We start from the raw sequence: 19,038 nt of genomic DNA on the forward strand, positions 1-19,038 counted from the left end.
GCTGAAAAGCCATTGTGACAAGCCACTAAATACAGTGTAGTATATAATATAGATATAATATAGATGTGTGTTCAATTACCTTTTTCCATATCACTGTGCAATAGCTTTTTTGAAGTCAAGACTTTGCTTATATAGAAATAATATAATTCACTGGAAGGGGGGGAAATATGCCATGCCAACTAGCCTCAGTCTCCCGTTTGTTGTAAACCCCTAACTGAGACAAGCAAATGACCCTCTTTATCATCATTGTATTTGCTCTCATAGCTAAGCTGTCCATGATGAGTAATTCTGTTTACCATACATCTCTGTGGGATTCTCGTTAATAATATGCTATATTATATCATCTCTCAACGGGTTTAGTCACAGTTATACGCGAGGTGTAACAAATGGGTCATGGCAGCTCCTTCCACAGCCGACCATAACATACATAATTAATTTTATGGTTGATATTGCTAACCGTATAGAGACGCAGGAGTGCCTTCTGGTGATGAATGACCCTGTCAATAAGGAGAGCCTGACTGGAGGGAGCCCGTAGCCGCTCTTAGCCATCATTCGGGAGACTATATGCGCGTAGCCGGTGGGAGGAGCCCGGTTTCCTGCGATTGTCTGCCTGTCTGTCTGCTCTCGCGCTGCACTCATTTCTCTAAAGTTGCGTTCTCGAGACATACTGCGTCGCGGAGGACTGCGCGTCGAAACAGGAACACTTGTTTCTGATATCAATATTTCTTTTGTGTCCTCTTTTGGTTTCTTTCAAGATGACAGAAGAAAAGAATGTTCGACATTTAAAGCTGGTATGTGAGTATGTGGTCGTATATCTCGCTGTGCTGTAGTTAGTTGCGCTTTGGACAGGATTTAAACTCTGTCAGACGGAGGATAGTTTAATGCATCCTGAAGTAAACGGAGAAGTTTTAATAATTCTTTGAACCAGGGCTGTGTTGCAAAACCTACTGAGCTGCTTGACTAGACGGTGTTTTGTGGCATCGTAGGCGCTTCAAAATGCTGTCTATGTAGTGGACTAGCTAGATATTGAGAAACAACTCACTAGAGTCGGTGTGCTTTACTTCTTAACCTGCCAGTTCGCTGTTGCGCTTTATTTCGACGTTGTCTGGATAAACGTCTGTTTTGTGATGCTGACTAACATTGTATTGTAGCGATCAGCAGTGATGTTCTCCTGTTGACAGAAATAACGGGATTATTAATGTTATACAGCCTACTCTCATTATGTGAACATTTGGGGGATTTGCGCATATCGTTACCATTGCGTCAAAACATAAATATCCCTGAGGAACTCAGCGTTTCTTTTAGTATAGACTTCATAATAAGAGAAAGGACAACAGTATAGTGGCTTTTAAGTAATAGTGTCTATCACGTATAGATTAAGTTTATATTTCAATTTTATATTTTTATTATTTTATTTTTTAATAGATTTAATAGTATTAACCTGGGGTCCGGGGCCCACTAGAACATTTAAATGGGGCCACAACATGTAGCCTTGTAAAATAATTATAATAAATTACATTATAATAAAAAAAACTGCACCTTTATAAACAACTGCCATATGTAATGTGCATTTCTTACTCTAACTGTAAAACATCTTTATTTTTATTTTATTTGTTGCGTTTAAGGGACATATAGTATATGCTACTTGTGATCAGCTGTTCTGTGGACAGGACATTGTTATAGTCTGTACCTTTCAGTGTTTATCCATTTATAGTACATTTATAAACATAATTTATATGAAATTAAAATGCATTTAACAAGCCTAACTGCCTGAAAATGTGTTTATCACAATAAAAAAAATGTTGGTTGTAGTTTAAAAAAAAAATTATTATTATTTTTTAATATTAGCATTACTCACTGGTTTTTGATTTTTGGAAACTCATACTACTTTTCCAAATCAGAGCATAAATCCAGGAACGGCGGTTTGGATCCGTTTTTTATCACAGGACCTCAGTTCAATTGTTTTCATACCTCAGCTGTTTTTGATTTGTAAGTGATTGTTTACACTTCTTTGTACAATATAATAAGCTTGGTTCTTTTGTCAAGCTTTTATCAAAGTCCTTTAACAGAAAGCAGGTATTATGGGGGTTTGTTTGTTCCTCTGGCATGCAGAACACCCTGTAGGCAGACCCCGAGTTGAAGGTCATTAAAATGTCATTTAGCAGCTGTCATTTTTAAAATACGTTGTGGTAGATTGATCTGATTTGCGTCTTTGATGAAAGAGCAACACTGTTGGCTTACATAGCTCATAGTGCTAAACCATTTAACATTTATGACCAGAATACATAAAAGTGATATTTAGTGTCATGTACACCATGGCTGTCAGTCCCTTCATGTTCTTTTGTACAGACAGCTAAAATATGGACGGTTAGCCCTTAAAAAAACATGACTTTTATTCCACTGCGACTCTCTGAGCAAAACAAACAGAAAGCGTGAGCATACACTTGTTTTGAAAGCACCTAATTTTTACGCTCCTGCGACTCATGACATGACACGTCCTCTCAGCTGAATTAAACATGAATAAGAGCGTAATGAGATGATTTGAGGTTCTGGGTAACAGAAGGCTAAATGAGTTGAACTGTGCTTCTTTTATTCCTCGCCATTGTTTTTGCGTCTAGGACATGAACAGAGGTATTTGTGTGTTCAAAAGGCAACCACAAAATTACATTTTGTCATTTAATTCTATAATTGTAATTGCGCCTGCTAGGGGGAAAAAAATCTTCTCTTTAAACCCTAAAATCATATTATTATTATTATTTTACATTATCCTTTGATGAATAGAAAGTTTTTGAAATAGAAATCTTCTGTAACATTATAAATGTATTAACTGTCACTTTCGATCAATGTAATGCCTCCTTGCTGAATAAAATTAATATAAACATATATTGCCCATCCCTAATCATAATCATAGTCTGAGTAAATTATATGTTGTGCATTACTATGCTTAAGATGGATTGCAATTCTTAAATCAGGAGTTTTTAGGCAGTTTAACCTCCCTTCGTTGGCAGAAGGCAGGTGTGGCTGGATTTTATGAGTTTGCATTGTCGTCAGCATTCCATGAGTAACTCTGTATAACCACAGTAAACAGAAACAATAACTTTTTCACAGCGTTCAGAGCTTGCACCCTTCCTGTCGGTAGCAGTTAGAGGGATATTTTTAGTCTACTGTACATGCAAACTTTCTGTCCAGTACTGCAGATATGCTCCATCTTTCACTCCATTATTTGTCACTGATGGTGAAATGATCTGTTGCATCCATTGTGGCCAGCTACTCAGAGCTTCATGTGCCGCTATTCAGCTGCTACTGATTCTACATGGCAAAAAAAAAATCATATTTCACCTGCTTTGCTTGCAGGTTAAATTGAATTGTGAGGAGATAAAAATTAGTTGCACAAAAATTGCCTGGATGCTGATTGCATTAAAAAACAAATATACAGTGCAAGTAGTGTACTTCGATTTATGAAATTATTTAATTTATGAGACCCTTCGAAATCTTTATAGGTGTGTGTGTGTGTGTGTGTGTGTGTGTGTGTGTGTGTGTGTGTGTGTGTGTGTGTGTGTGTGTGTGTGTGTGTGTGTGTGTGTGTGTGTGTGTGTGTGTGTGTGTGTGTAAACTGTATACACATATACAAACATCTATATATATATATATATTTAATTAATTCCATGATGTGCTGATTAAATAATCTAATTAATCGCACATCAAATTTGGCTGAGAAATTAACCCTAAAAGATCATTTAAAGTCATTATTGGTTTAAATGAGAAAAGCAAAAAACAAACATGTAAATATTTAATTTAATAGAATTTTTTACACATAAACTTTTAGGCTACAACGGCCATCAATGGGCATCTGGATTGGAATTTAAATATATTTATTGCAGCTCAGAGGTGGCATGAATGCATTTACACTGCAATAACATTTGCATAAATAATGCCATGAGTTTAATTTTAAATAGGTATTAAAGGTCCCGTTCTTCGCGATTCCATTTTTCAAACTTTTTTAATTAGTGTGTAATGTTGCTGTTAGAGCATAAATAATACCTCTAAAATTATAAAGCTCAAAGTTCAATGCCTAGCGAGATATTTTATTTAAAGTTGGGGTATGTGATTTGGAAAACGACCGGCAGATTTTGAAAATATACAATTCAAATGGTCCTAACTTCTTTCCTCCAACGCCGGCTCTGACTCCACCCATTCGAAGAACATGGACGTGCAATCGTGCACGAGCGAAAACTCAGATGCGCGAGAGATTGTAATGACGATTTACTACTAATCATGGAACCGGCTTTACTGACGAGATGTGCATGCGTCACAAACTTTGAGTATGCACACGACGGGGGTCACGCGCTGGGGGGAGGGGGGTGTGGTACAACCGTTTGATTGACGGACTTACTGTCCAATGATTCTGGTGGTCTTGGAAATGATTGGCTGGAGTCCTGCCCGTTCCACAGATGATTAAATTGCTTAATTTTCATTTCAGTGCTTCTAACTCAGTGGCTGTAAGTGGGTTAGGAATAGGATTTCAAGTTATTTTGAAAAAATTGACAAAAAAGAGAATCACATACCCCACCTTTAACAGAAGTCCCCTTTCAAAGCATACAGCGAACGCCCGGTTTGGACTACATCCCTCTACTTCCTTTTTTAATGACGTAACTAGAACAGTTTTTTTGACTAATCTCCGCCCACAGGAATACACCAAAAAAGGGGGCGTGGTCTTGTTGCGCTCCCACGGAGAAGAAGCACTTTTCCGCACACACTCCAATTTATGGTAAGAGGCGTGACCTTTCCGGGCAACGTGCGATAAGCTGCTGTCGAATCACAACACAGGAACCGCTGGCACAATCAGAACTCGTTACGTATTTCTGAAGGAGCGACTTCAGAGAACAAGGAAGTCATCGGGCCATTTTTTGGACAGTGAAAACAGCGGTATACAGATAAGTAAATTGTGTGAAAAATACCGTGTTTTTTTACACGCGAAACATGAACACATGTTATATTGCACACTGTAAACACAATCAAAGCTTCAAAAAAACATGAAGAACGGGACCTTTAAAGGGATAGTTTACCCCAAAATAAAAAATCTGTCATCATTTACTCACTGGTGCGTTAAATGCGTTAATCATTTTAACGTGTTTTATTTTTTTTTTTTCATAACTAATGCATTAAATCGATAGCCCTAGTATTCATGTATTGTTATTAGAATTGTGTTTATTGTATTGTAATGTATTGTCTTGATGTCACGAGACAGTGAATGCTGTGAGATGCAAGACAATTTTTGGAAGAAATTCCAACAAAAGTGAAATTGAAAGTTGAATTGAAATATTAGGGGGATTCATCAGCAGCAGTAGTACATCATATGGCCCTTAAATTCAGCTCACATAGAGCTCTGTTGAGAGCCTCTAGAGGGGCCGGCTGGGGACCGCGTCTGGATTGCACTGGCTGGCTCTGAGAGAAGCGTGAAGGGTAGGCTACATTTTGCACAGACGTTGCACTGATCAGGTCGCTCTTGCTGCTCACAGAAGGGAGGCGTAAATCTCAGTGCTTTGTAGGGTAAGGTCATTGTGTGCCTAATGAAGTTGTTGCATATTGATCACATGCTCCCATTTAAAATGTTTTATGCAGGGCGTGATGATCCTGTTCAACTCCTTGGTTATTCCACAGTGCCATACTGAGTGTCTATTCAGAGCCGAACCGTTCTAAGAACGGCAAGGAAAGGTTCCAGTTTTGTTTCCCCTTGAGCCTGGTACGCACGGCAGGATTACAAACCATTCCCGACCCAAATTATCATGATAACAGCAAATATTCTGTTAGTTGTTTGACCGTATTTTTGTTATACAGTTCCAATTAGAGACATGGTGGACCGAACCAAGCCTTAGATCAAATCTTCCCGTGAAAACATGAGATGCAGTACTTCCACCTCTGAAACACACTGGATGCTTTCACTCTGCTTTCGGTCCTGGGGCTATTTCTGTACCGCTTCTAACTTACAGTTTGTGTATGTCACATTTCTGAGTGTATTCTGAACAAAATAATGAGGCTTAATTGGATTTTCTGCCTATGTTGATCTCCATCCTGCCGCTCCCAAAGAGAGTGCTGAGCTGCGAGACGCTGGAAGTGAGATGGACGTTTGACTCTCACAGGACCGCTCACCCTGAGGGTGGGTGCTCATGTACAGGCTGTTCCACTGCAGCTTTGCCACTTCCTCCAGCAAACAGCAGCTCAGCAGGAAATGGGCTCTGGTGTGTTCGGTGCCAGAGAAGTCTCTCTCCATAGAGACCCAAACCACTAGCACATCCATTTCAAATTATTGGATTGTAAGTGCTCTGGGAATGTTTAGACCATTTGAAAAGCTGTTATAATTAGTAGTGACAGGCAGAATCTGTGGACTTTTTCACATTTTCAGTGCTGATTTGGAGGGAACCCTCTGAAATGCATTTAAGTTTTACCCTTGGAGGCTAGTCATCATGTATGTTGTCAGATTACGAATTTGATGTTATGTCAACATAAACGATTAGATTTTCAATTGATCAGATGTTGTTCTTTGTTGTTTGACACCTTGGAATTAGGGGTGGGCGATATGACCGAAATCTTATTTCACAAAAGGAGAAATGCTATTTCACGATAATGATATATTTCACAATAAAGTTATATTTTATTTGTGTAATTAAAAATAAGAACAAAGAAGCAAATTACAAACAATAAGACAAACACAGTACAGGTACAGTAAGTTTATTTAACATGTAGTAGGAAATACAGAAATTGAATAACCAAACACTGCATAGGTTTCAGTGTATGATTTAAATATATATTGATTCTTATTAAAGCTTCAAAAGTTATTTTTTGTTTGATTAACATTAATGACACAGACAGAAGCAGGGTTATTGGGCTACTGTCACTTTAAGAGCGAATACTGACACATCCTGTGCATGTTAACTTCAGACATAACAGACTGTTTTTGCATTTTGACAATTGTGTGTAAGGGTGTAATGGATCGTAGTTGATCCATGATCCACACAGACCAGGCCAGGATTATTTTCTCATTCATACATGTTTCTTTATCACTCTAACATGTCAATAACTTGAAGTAGTACTAAATATATTTATATACCGTGATATTACCAATTAAAAAAAAATCTAGAATGATAGACGGTTTATATCATCGACACAATATACCGCCCAGCCATATAGTGTATACCGCGCTGACCACGCCAAGGCCCGCATCTGCTCCGTCTCAGGGCCGGAGGAGGCAGAGGTGAGCATATGGGAGTAATTGGCTGTGCTGCTGCTGAGGTGGAGGCAGGCGAGAGGTCAGGAGTTTCCTGCGGCTGCTGAGGGAGGCTCCCGCTGTGGCTGTTATGAGCCAGCTGCCGCGTGCGCATGTATGCGTGTGTCTGCGTGCGTCTGCGTGCATTCTGTGATCTCACCTGGCATGGTGGTCAGGCAGTGGCGTCATCCACCCTCATCCCAGAACCTTGTCCTCAAGGGCTGGTAAAGCACAGACAGGGTGGAGTGCGGCTTAGCTTTTTGATTATAGACGCACACAAAGTGTGCTTTTCAACTCTAGAAGACACACCAGTGCGCCTTTTACATTGTATTAATATTATTGTTGTCACAGACACTTACAGTATTACCTTGATCCTGTAAAAATATATGCAGTGTTTCCTGCACCGCTACTGGTGGCAGAACTGGCTTTGGCAAGCGTGAGTTTGTTGTCTCTTGACCGAATGGGATAGAAAAGGCCCTATCATGAAATAGTGCAAAGAAAATACATAGGCAACAGATCTTTTGTTGAGTTGTCTCCATTGGCTGCATGCAAAATCAAACTGCACAAACGATTGACTTTTTTTAAAGCTGGTTCATTGAATGAATCAGTCAAAATATTCACAAACTCGCAAGTATTTGCTTTCAAGTATCTCTGTCACTACAAAGTGGCAATAAAGACTTAAATTGTTACAAAAAAAATCAAATAATTGTTCTTTTGAACTTTCTATTCATCAAATAATCCTCCAAAAAATGTAGAACGGTTTCCACAAAAACTGTTTTCAACATTGATGATGATAATAAGAAATGTTTCTTGATCTCCAAATCATCATATTAGAATGATTTCTGAAGGATCATGAGACACTGGAGTAATGATGATGAAAATTCAGCTTGGCCACACAAATTACATTTAAATATATATTAGAAATAACAGGTATTGTTAATTGTAATAGTATTTCACAATATTACTGTTTTTCGGGGTTTATTAGATAAATGCAGTCTTGGTGACCATAAGAGACTTTTTTTCAGAAACATTAAAAAATCTTCCTGACCCCAAACTTTCGAATGGTATACAGTATGAATTTTCAACCTTAATGAAACGCCGTTCGCAGTATATTATCTTCTATGATTTGGTATATTCACTAGTTAGGCAAAATCTTTGATGGAAAATACAGTCATGTAGTATGGGACTTGAATGGCATGTGAGTTGGTGAGAAATTATGCTCTACTCTGTTATTGGTTGAGGTGGCCTATAGGAAAGTTGAGGTGGCCAGAGTAGTTATTACATTTTGAAGAATGCAATGAAAACAAGTTAAACAACTTATTTTCCATAATAATGTATGCTTATGAATCATGAGGCATTTAGGAAAGACCAGAGACAGTTAAGAAAGCAAATAAGGTTAATGTTGATTTCATATTGACTTTGAATTAGTAACACCCAAATGCTGTACATGCACTGCCAGTGACCTTAGTAGCGTCAGCAATCCATATTTTAGCATACACATCATCTGTTCTTGACCCATTTATGACCATATAAAACCACAAAATAAATTCACATGCATAACTCCTTCTCACCTTTTGCGTGTTTACTTAGGACTCTCAGCAGAAGGAGCTCTGCACATTTAAGCTGAGCTCCATGGATTTATGGCCCTTTGTTAGGAATACAGGCTGAGGCTCAGAAAGCAGGTAGGAGGAAGAGAAGGGATGAAGGGCTGCTCACTCGCTCTCACTCACTTTGCCATTGTGTGAGCGGAGAGAACGGGGACTCCTACGCTATCCGTCAGCTCAGTAGCAGACCAACTTAAGGCAGTGCAGGATTACGGTGCATGACTGAAAAGCTCCCTGCAATGTATGCGATGCATAATCCGTGTATTATGAAATCAAACGAGTCAAATGTTTGTGTTTCTAGCTGAGGAATGCTATCTATAGCTCATTGTGTTGAAGCATATTTTTTTCCTTAGCTGTCTGTTTTTGACGGTTGAATTATCTCATTCAGTATTGAATAATCATAGAAATTGAACTGCCCTGAATACTATGTTTCAGGTGAAAATGCATCACTACTAGTACAGAAACGTTTGTGTAAAATAAGTCATATTTTAAAAAATAATCTAGCTGCTGAATTTTGCTACCGTCCATTTAAGATGTATATATGTAAATTACATTTTGCTTGGCTAACTTTGGCATGCACTGATGCTCTTTAGAAGTTCAGAGTTGTACTGAATAGGTGTTGATATGTAAACTTCAGCGGACATATGCTAATGTACTTTTGCTTGACAAGGACATATTTAATTGAACAAAAGTGACAGTACTGCACAACATTCTATTTCAAATAAATGTTGTTCTTCTGAACATTCTAATCATCAAAGAATCCTGTAAAAAAATTTGTTTACATGGTTTCCAGAAAAAAAGTTTCCTGTTTTCAACATTGATAATAATAAGAAATGTTTCTTGACCATCATCAGTATATTAAAATGATTTCTGAAGGATTATGTGACACTGAAGTCTGAAGTAATGCTGATGAAAATTCAGCTTTTATTTTAATTTGTAATAATATTTTATAATATTACTGTTTTTACTGTAGTACGTTTAATAATTTAGTTTAAATAAATGCAGCCTTTGTGAGCATAAGAGACATCTTTCAAAAACATTTAAAAAAAATCTTACTGACACAAACTTTTGAACAGTCGTGTACTTACTAACTCAAAATCGCATTAATTGAGTTGTTAAGTTACTTCACGAAGCCAATATCCATGCAAAAAAAAACTCACCAGGCTCATGGAAGAGCTCTGGCTTCTGATCTCAGTTTGATCGCCAGTGTTTAGTCCATGGTGAATCCACAGTGGTAAATGTGAGGCCTAGGGTGTTGAATGAACATAAAATGTAATAGTAAACCTGTTGTGCTACTGTACACAGCGAAGCCCGAGTCTATGGGAGAAAACTTAAACAGCATGACTGTGAGGGGGGTGGGGGGAAATCATGGCCTTCTCAACTCAACACAAATGGAAATGCATAAACGGAACAGCAAGACTTTGACATTTCAACAAAAAGAATCAGCAAAACAATCAAAGTCAGCCAAGGAAAACAATGCCTTCTCCCTACCCCATCCTCAGAGGAAATACCAAACATTACAGCAGCGTATAAATAGCATCTCCTATAGCCGAGTACAGGAGGGGTACTGCATCTCTGGGGGGCTTTGGAAACACGCCAACATCTCCAGCACGTCTGTCTTGCACTTCCCTTGCACTCTTTATTTCCTCGCTATCTGCCCTCCTTCTGCATGGGTTAGCAACCTTGTAACACCTCACAAACAGCCGTTTATTTATTAATAAGGAGCTGCACTTGTGCGGAGAGTGTTTTCATATGGGTGCTTCATTGGGGGAGTGTGTATATGGACATTGACCCGAGTGACTTAACAAGTTATCTGAGGTCCAGGATTGTTGGCTGATCACGTGTGGGAGTCCCCTCACACATTGTAACACACGGCTAATATAGATATAAGGCATTAGTGCACTACTACACTACAACTACTGTACATTCTTTGGGTGTTTCTTTAACTTTTTAACGCATTTATGTTCCAGAAGTTAGTTGTTTGTCTTGAAAAAATTATTTTTCTTTGTTTTTTTTTTCAGAATTTTTTTTTTTTTTTTTTTTTTTTTTTTTTTTTTTAGCTCCCAGTCTTGGAAACTTGATTTTCCATGTATTTCAGCTTTTTTTCTGCTACTTTTCAGTTGTTTATTTATATTTGTAGATTTACTACTGATTTTATTTTTATTTTCTTTAAAATAAAAACCGTACTGGCTCCAATGGTATTAATCTAAACAAAAGGTAAAATAACCATTTTAGCATTTCAATATTTTTTTTTTATATAAAATGTTCTATACATGTCTACTTGTTTTATTGAGGAAATAAAACTTGTGAGCAGAATATTTTAATTGTGCATAATTTCTAATCAAGCTGTAATTTGGCCAACTTATGCAAAATGTGTAAAAATATGTGTATTTAGGATATGAAAAATACTAACTGTGAAATTGCTCTTAGTAAGACAAAGGAGTCTGTCATTTTATTAAAAAATAAAATTTCCATAACCATAATTTCTATGACAGTACAAAATAAATCAGTTGAGATGTGGCAGAATTCTCTTGTTGGACATTTTAGTGTGCAAATTGAATAAATTGCATTTTAATATAGTAATTATTATTTTCACAGGGTCTACAGGGCCACATGTGCCTTTAGTCAAAGAAACACCCAAATATTGATTCAAGCTATTAATTTTCTCATTTCCTATTACCCAAAGGATATATCTGTTGGTACAGTTGGTTCATGTTCACTGCTGGCCTAAAGATGAACCTGAGGGAGACTCCAATCCCAATTCTTTCTTCAGTAGTATTTCTCATATTAAACTCTGTGCTTTGCTTGTCTTTCTTGCCAATGATCCAGGGTTTAAAAGATGGATTCTCTTGATCGCTTTAGATCTACTCTAATCAAAGGCCTCAGGGGATTATCCATTATAGACTCAGGGAAAGAATAGGTATGAAATTTACATTTTCAGTAGAGTTGTTTATTTTAGGAATTTCACCAGATGGGGTTCATTGACTATGTTTTAAAAAAGGTGACCTCTCTCTGTTATACAGTTCTGAATGAGAAAGGCATGCGATCTCAAAAATCATTTTAGTTTAGGACCTTGATGAAACACTGGACTGTTTTGTAAGGTTACATAAGTGTTCAGGCTGCAAGGTTCTATTAAACCTAGAAAGTTCATCCTCGGAACACAAATGAAGTTCATGTTGATGAAATCTGAAAATTCTGAAGAGATCCGATCGCTTTATATGATAAATAGATTGAATTAAGGCTTTTATTCACATAAACATTCATTAACTCACACATCAGTTGTGGTAAACGGAAGCTCAAGCATGCTCGCTTGACGTGCGAGAACCAATGAGGTTCGTTCTCGTGCGTTACACAGCACGCTTGAGCCTCAAGAACCAGTGAGGTTTGTTCTCGCGCGTCAAGCATGTTCGGTTGAGCTTCTGTTTATGTTCACTGATCAATGTTTATATGAAAATAAAAGCCTAAATTGCATCTGTTCATCATATCAAGTGATCGTGTCTCTTCAGAAAATTTGGACTAAACCGTTTAATTCATATGGATTAGTTTTAGGATCTCTTAAGGAACTTTTTGCGTCAAAGTGGTGGTTGCAGAAAGCTCTCTGAAAAGATCTTCATTTGTGTTCCGAAGTTGAAAGTCTTACAGGTTTGGAATGAAATGAGGGTGAGAAAATGTGGACAGAATATTCATTTTTGGGGTAACCTAAACCTTTAACCCTCTGTCTGAAAAAGGGGCGGCTCCTTTAGGACTTGTCAGTAAATGGCCACTGTTATGATTGGTTAACGTCATTGCAAAGGAAACAACACCCGTCGCTATTGCACGCGAGTAAGTGTTTTGAAAACATTAAAGGGTTAGTTCGCCCATTTAAGACATGAAGTTGTATGCAATCCTTACCAGCACTATAGTGCATACACACTGACCCACTCTGTAGTCACCTCCCTGGTCAGAGTTCTAGCTGCTGGAAGTTTTTCAAGAAAGTACTCCCGGTTAGTTTCCGGGGCCTCAAAACTGTGCGTTTTTACGTGAAAAAATTATTTGCGTTTCAAAGCTTGAATAATTTAACACACAAAAAACACGCCGGTCAAAATTCATACCTCAGTTTTAATCGGCACTATTTTCTTTCCATTTCTATCAATCCGCGCTGCTGTCAACGTCAACAGTGCGCACGTTCCGATCAGCTGTTCCATAGTGTTTACACAATCGATTACGAAACGATGTAAAAAAGTATAAAATGAACGATGGTGCGAACTTGTATATTCCTAGGCTGTGACCACAAGAATGTGCCGGGATCACCGTTCAGATCATTCCATCATTTTCCTGTTTCGGAAATAGCTACGAGACAGCTTTGGCTGGTTGCCATCGGCTACTCTGCGGGAGCTAAAATATCCAGAATCAAGGATTATCGTGTGTGCAGTGCTCACTTCAGCGAAGATGATTACATCCCCAACCAAGGAGGAAAAAGAAAAAAACAGATTTTAAAGAGTTTTGCTGTAACGTTACCAGTACCACGGGTAAGCTCTGTTTACTAACTTTATGATCCCATGTCTAAACTGTACGGTAAACAAGCTGATGTTTAGACTCCAGTGGAAAACACGTGAAAAGATGTCTAATATAAAAACAGTATCGAAATCGATTGTGTAAACACTATGGAACAGCTGATCGGAACGTGTGCATGTTGACGTTGACAGCAGCGCGGATTGATAGAAATGGAAAGAAAATAGTGCCGATTAAAACTGAGGTATGAATTTTGACCGGCGTGTTTTTTGTGTGTTAAATTAATCAAGCTTTGAAACGCAAATAATTTTTTCACGTAAAAACACACAGTTTTGAGGCCCCGGAAACTAACCGGGAGTACTTTCTAGAAAAACTTCTAGAAAAAAAAGAGTGGGTCAGTGTGTATGCACTATAGTGCTGGTAAGGATTGCATACAACTTCATGTCTTAAATGGGCGAACTAACCCTTAAAAAAACTTAATTTATAGACAGAGCATTTTGAAATTGTTTACTTACGGTTTGCGATGCATCTGCAACAAAAAGTTTTTTTGCGAGCTCTCCTTTACACTGTGCCTTGTTTACAAAACAATCTGCAGTCAAATTCTCCGAACAAACATATAATCCTCCGATGCGATTTTGTGCACCATTCAAAACCGTTACACTTGTTCCTGACGCTGGGATCCTTCTGAAATCTGTACAGAGATTCAAACGAGCTGTTTAAACTGGACGCATCAAAGCAAACAATCGTTCACTCTTCCATTTGTCCTGTTGTAGGCAGACTCGAACATGTGGAGTTCGTCAGGAATTGAACACTTATCTGTTTACTGTATCAGTGTAGATCCGGTGTTGACAGGTGTCAGCCATTAAGCGACTGAACAATAGGGGGCGGGGCCTATGCTACAACCATGTATCGTCAATGTCTTTTTCTGGAGGCAGTCATATGCAAATGTATTTGCCTATGTGACGTCATGGATCCCACAGTATCCAAATAAACTGTTTTTGGAGCTTAATTTAAATAATTGCTTTGTTTATATGAGGAGGATGTTTTAAGCTATAAAACTTGCAGGATGTTTTAATGATACGAAGATGTCTTATATGTCAAAAGCTCAAATTTCTCATGTCATGAGCCCTTTAAAGACAAGACCAAAAGCATGGTGTTATCATCGTACCAAAAAAAACAAAAAAAACATGGGACTCTTTTGCTAGTGACAAAAATCAATTAGTTCCAGGTATAGTGACTTTTAATATGTGGAGGCACTTAAATATTAAATATTTTAAGGGGGTTTTAAATATTTGGATAGGATCAGTGATACCCATGATACTGTAGCAGATTCTGGTGTTCATCATTTGACAGATAGGAATGCAGATTATGTTTGAGACTACACAGCAACCCATTAGATTGCCATTTATGTGCAGCACAGGCTGCATTTCATTCAGGCTATGGCAAATTAGCATATTTATGGGAAATTTAGCGAAAAGGTACGCCATTAGTTTGGTAGTCAGTTCCTCACACATTTTGTGTCAGCAAACTGGAAATGAAAGAAGATTGAAAATGAATTTTTGCAAGTGAAATTGTGTTTATGGTGCGGCATAACGAAAGAATTTGCTGCAGCTTTTGCATGTTTCACTCGTATTGATCAAATTCTTAATGCATGTCAGCAGGGACATTCACCGCAAAGCTGAACCAGACCTACTAATGTTTAGAGATTCAATGCATCTTGTTCTCCAAAATGCATGAAATAGAGGGAATATTAAAGAACGTGTAAGAAAATATCACAGGCTGGAAACATCAGAGAAACTCGCCGTTATCTTTCATAATTGTGAATCGATTTCTTGACGTGTAAAATGGAGAAATCAAAGGGTCTTTATGTGGACCGATGCCTGTGCCCATGATGCTGAACTACAGCCTAAAAGCTTCTGATGCTCTTCTGTTAGCTCCAATGGGAAAGGTTGTTCTCATGCCTGTTTTTCTGTGCCTTCCTGCGAGGATTCACTTCAACATTGGACACGGCAGCATAAGCACTTTCAAATTCTCACCCCTGTCTCTTCCCTGAATGAACTGGAGGTGAAGACATAGGGTCAGTAGTCCGTATCAGGAACACTAAGGCAATAAATCGAACCAACTCTCGACAGCTCTTTTTTATTTAGCCTGTTTCTCCATAATCTGCGCTTAATGTTTCATGAGAATTTGTGCTGCATTTTTATCCCGTTTTTGTTCTCACCAGAGCAAATGCACATCAATTATGGACGTGCTTTGGGGTAGCAGATAGAGAAAGCGTGAAGGTATTCTGTTAGTGTTTGACAACTCTTCAGCTAAAAGCATTAGGACAATGACAAGTCTTTCTAGAGTATTATCCCAATTGCGTTTGGTCTATTTGGCGTCAGTTCCATCTGCAGGAGGTAAATAATTAATTTTACAAACAGAAACGGTCGTTGTAGTGAAACTGTTGACCCCAATTCTGGGCTGAAGATTGTTCGGGGAAATAAGCTAGTCATAAGCTTCCTGTAAAAAAGATGTCTCATTTTTCATGTCACATTGATGGTTGCTGTAATTTATCCATAGTAAACTCTCATTGTATTATTGTATTTGGACTATCCAGTGCATGCATTTTACTTAAGACCATAATTGTGTGTGTGTGTGTGCGCGCGTGCGTGTGCATACTGCTGTTAAAAACTTTGCATTAAGTTTTTATAAAGTCTTTTATGCTCACCAAGGCTGGATTTATGTGAATAACAGTGATAATGTGAAATATTATTACAATTTGAAATAAAATGTTCTATTTTAATATGTTTTATAAAAGTAATTTATTCCTGTGATGACAAAGCTGAATTTTCAGCATCATTACTCGAGTCTTCAGTGTCAAATGATCCTTCAGAAATCATTCTAATAGGCTGATTTGCTGCTCAAGATACATTTCTTATTATTATCAGGGGTTTTTTTGTGTGTAAACCGTGATTTTTTCAGGATTATTTGATGAGTAGAAAGCTCAAAAGAACAGCATTTATATATTTTTTGTAAAAGTCTTTACTGTCACTTTTGACCAATTAAATGCTTTTTGAAAAAAGTTTTAAATTAAAATATGAAATAAATATTTAATAATTATTAAATAATGCAAATTATTTTTTAAAATCTTACTGGTCCCAAACTTTTGAAGAATAGTGAATATATTTTTTTTGGTCTTTTTTTCCTTTTATTTATTCTAGATGTTGTTTGAGATGCTGCTTAGTTAAAGGTAAAGTGTGTATTTGTGCCACTAGCAGCACCAAACACACACTAACAAAGATTATTTCCAAAAATAATTTCTAAATGCTTGTAATTCTGCCCTATCCGCCATTGTGAGTCAGAAAAAGCACCACAGAACCACAGTGTTTCAGGAAGATGACCTGAATGGGGGGAAACAAAATTGTCTCTGAAAAAATGAACACATTTTTGAACTTGAATGAACACAAAAACACTTTTTTACAGTTTATTTGTGACTATACATTATGTTGTGAAACACAAGACACATTTCCACTGGTGTGTACCCCTCCCTCCTACATCAAGATCCTGCCACTTCCATATCTGGGACAAAGGAAGCCTTTTCCATCATTTCACAACCCTGTTATTCCCGAGTGGTAGTAGGGCACCAGATGGGCTCTGACCTGGATCCGTAATCTTCGATTGTGAAGGTTACCCATCCGTGTTTTTGCAGATGCCGAGGGTTGAACCTCTCTCTAGTCAGCGGCCATTGCTCTGATCTCCACAAAACTAAGCCACCACGGCACTGTTTATATTCTATGAATAGAATCACATGTTTGATTAAGCTAGCCTAGTGTCAGATAGAGGATGTGGAGGCCAGCACCCACATGGGTCGCAGTGAAGTAGAAGCTACTGTAATCTCTTGGTGTGAAAAACTCTCACTACTTTTTATATGACACATTTGATGTGCAACATGATCTGGTAAGAAAACCAAAAAAAAACAGCACACCTCTGGGAATTGTTACTTGTGATGGAAAAAGGATTCGTAAAGATTTTAATGACTCTACGATTGTGGCTACTCCATTCTTTTATTACTTGTAAGGAAAAAAATGTTTGGGAAAAGAAATGCAGTTCCATTCCCAACAAATCATTTCAATAATCAATCAATTAAAACAATTCTTGCTAAAGGTGTTAACAGTTTTTTTTTATGACTTTTCACAGTCTTTTTAGAGCTGGAATAAATGCAGTACAATAATTGTAATTGACTCTAATTATAAATTAAACAACTGTACTAAACATATTCATATATATATATATATATATATATATATATGCTATCTGGTCACTCTGTACTGATATTTTTTAAAAATGTTGAACTGGTTCTGAATAAGAACCGGCTCTCTGTTCCTAACTGGTATTTATGTTTGTTTATTTTTTGAAAGAAATGTATACTTTTATTCACCAATGATTCATTATATTGTCAGTAAAGACATTATAGTGTCTTCTAGATAAAAGATTTGTTTCAAATAAATGTTCATCAAAGAATCCCGAAATAAACGTATCATGGTTTCCAGAAACATATTAAGCACCACAACTGTTTTCAACATTGATAATAATAAGAAATGTATCTTGAGCGGCAAATCAGCATATTAGAAGGATTTCTGAACGATCATGTGACACTGAACATTCAGCTTTGCCATCACAGGAACAAATTACATTTTTAAAATATATTACAAATAAAAATGGCTTATTTTAAATTGTAATAATATTTCACAATATTACTGTATTTTTGTTCAGCCTTTGTGAGTATAAAAAAAAAAACTTATTTTAAAAAAATCTTACCGACCCCAAACTTTTGATCAGTGTAGCCCTTTCAAAAGTGGAGAAAACACATAATGTAAATGGCCATCTATGACCTTGGTGACCAGAAAGCCATTGTGTATCCTTATAAAAACACACATCTACTGCAATTATCCAAGTCTGCCCTCTATTTCAAGCTTTGACATTAAAAATAAATAAAGTAGCACTTATGGTTTGAGAGACTGACCACTTACTTTCGAGATCTAGGCAGCCTAGTGTTGACCCTCCCTGTGTGGCTACATTAGGTTAGGTTGAGCTGAAGCCAATCGCGGCTGAAATCTCACTGCGGTGCTGCTAAAAACAGGCCTAACACATACCCTTATTACCCTGTCCCACGGGGGATGAAATAAACCGCCTGTTTAAGCAATACTTCAACCTGTTAAAGGCGTATTCACCCTTTGGGTCCCGTTCTAGCACCGCTGTGTACTTCAGAACGCTTATTTAATTAGCGACATGTCTCAGTTCCACATGAAGTCGTCGGTGGAATAATCCTGTAATTTGTAATTAACATCCATAACCTTTTGTTCTCATCAGATATTTGAGAAATGCTTACTGCATACTAACTCCTGCAGCTCAGTTCTGTCTGTCACGTCTTTTGTTAATGCTAATCACTGCAGAAAATCAGCATGTCACATATTAAGCAGACAGTTTTACTGTACAGAAGACACACATGTTCGGTGCATGCGCTCGCACAATGGCTCACCTGTTTGGCTCAAAGCGTTAGCTGTGGGTGAACAGATTATTACTCAGTGTGGGCTCTCCAAAACGTGTGTCGTATTTATATATATGGCAAGATTTAGCAGTTGAGGGTGGATAAGGGAATGGTGAATGTTCGCAGCCTGCAGAGCCGTGGATTCTGTG

General features: G+C 37.6%; 1 protein-coding gene across 5 annotated transcripts in view; it reads left to right on the forward strand.

The window, feature by feature from the left end:
- The window catches only part of mid2 (midline 2), a 117,368-nt gene that overhangs the window by 11,719 nt on the left and 86,611 nt on the right, over positions 1-19,038 (forward strand). For 3 of the 5 annotated variants that reach the window (XM_056240304.1, XM_056240308.1, XM_056240305.1), the window contains exon 1: positions 577-791. The exons of the other annotated variants lie outside the window; for them this stretch is intronic. The gene's annotated coding sequence lies outside the window, so the exon portion shown is untranslated. Of the gene's footprint in view, positions 1-576; positions 792-19,038 lie in introns of those variants that run through there. 5 annotated transcript variants of the gene reach the window in all.

Source organism: Rhinichthys klamathensis, unplaced genomic scaffold (assembly GCF_029890125.1).
Source record: "Rhinichthys klamathensis goyatoka isolate OS25496 unplaced genomic scaffold, OSU_Roscu_1.1 h1tg000591l_1, whole genome shotgun sequence".
Classification (NCBI taxonomy): Eukaryota; Metazoa; Chordata; class Actinopteri; order Cypriniformes; family Leuciscidae; genus Rhinichthys; species Rhinichthys klamathensis.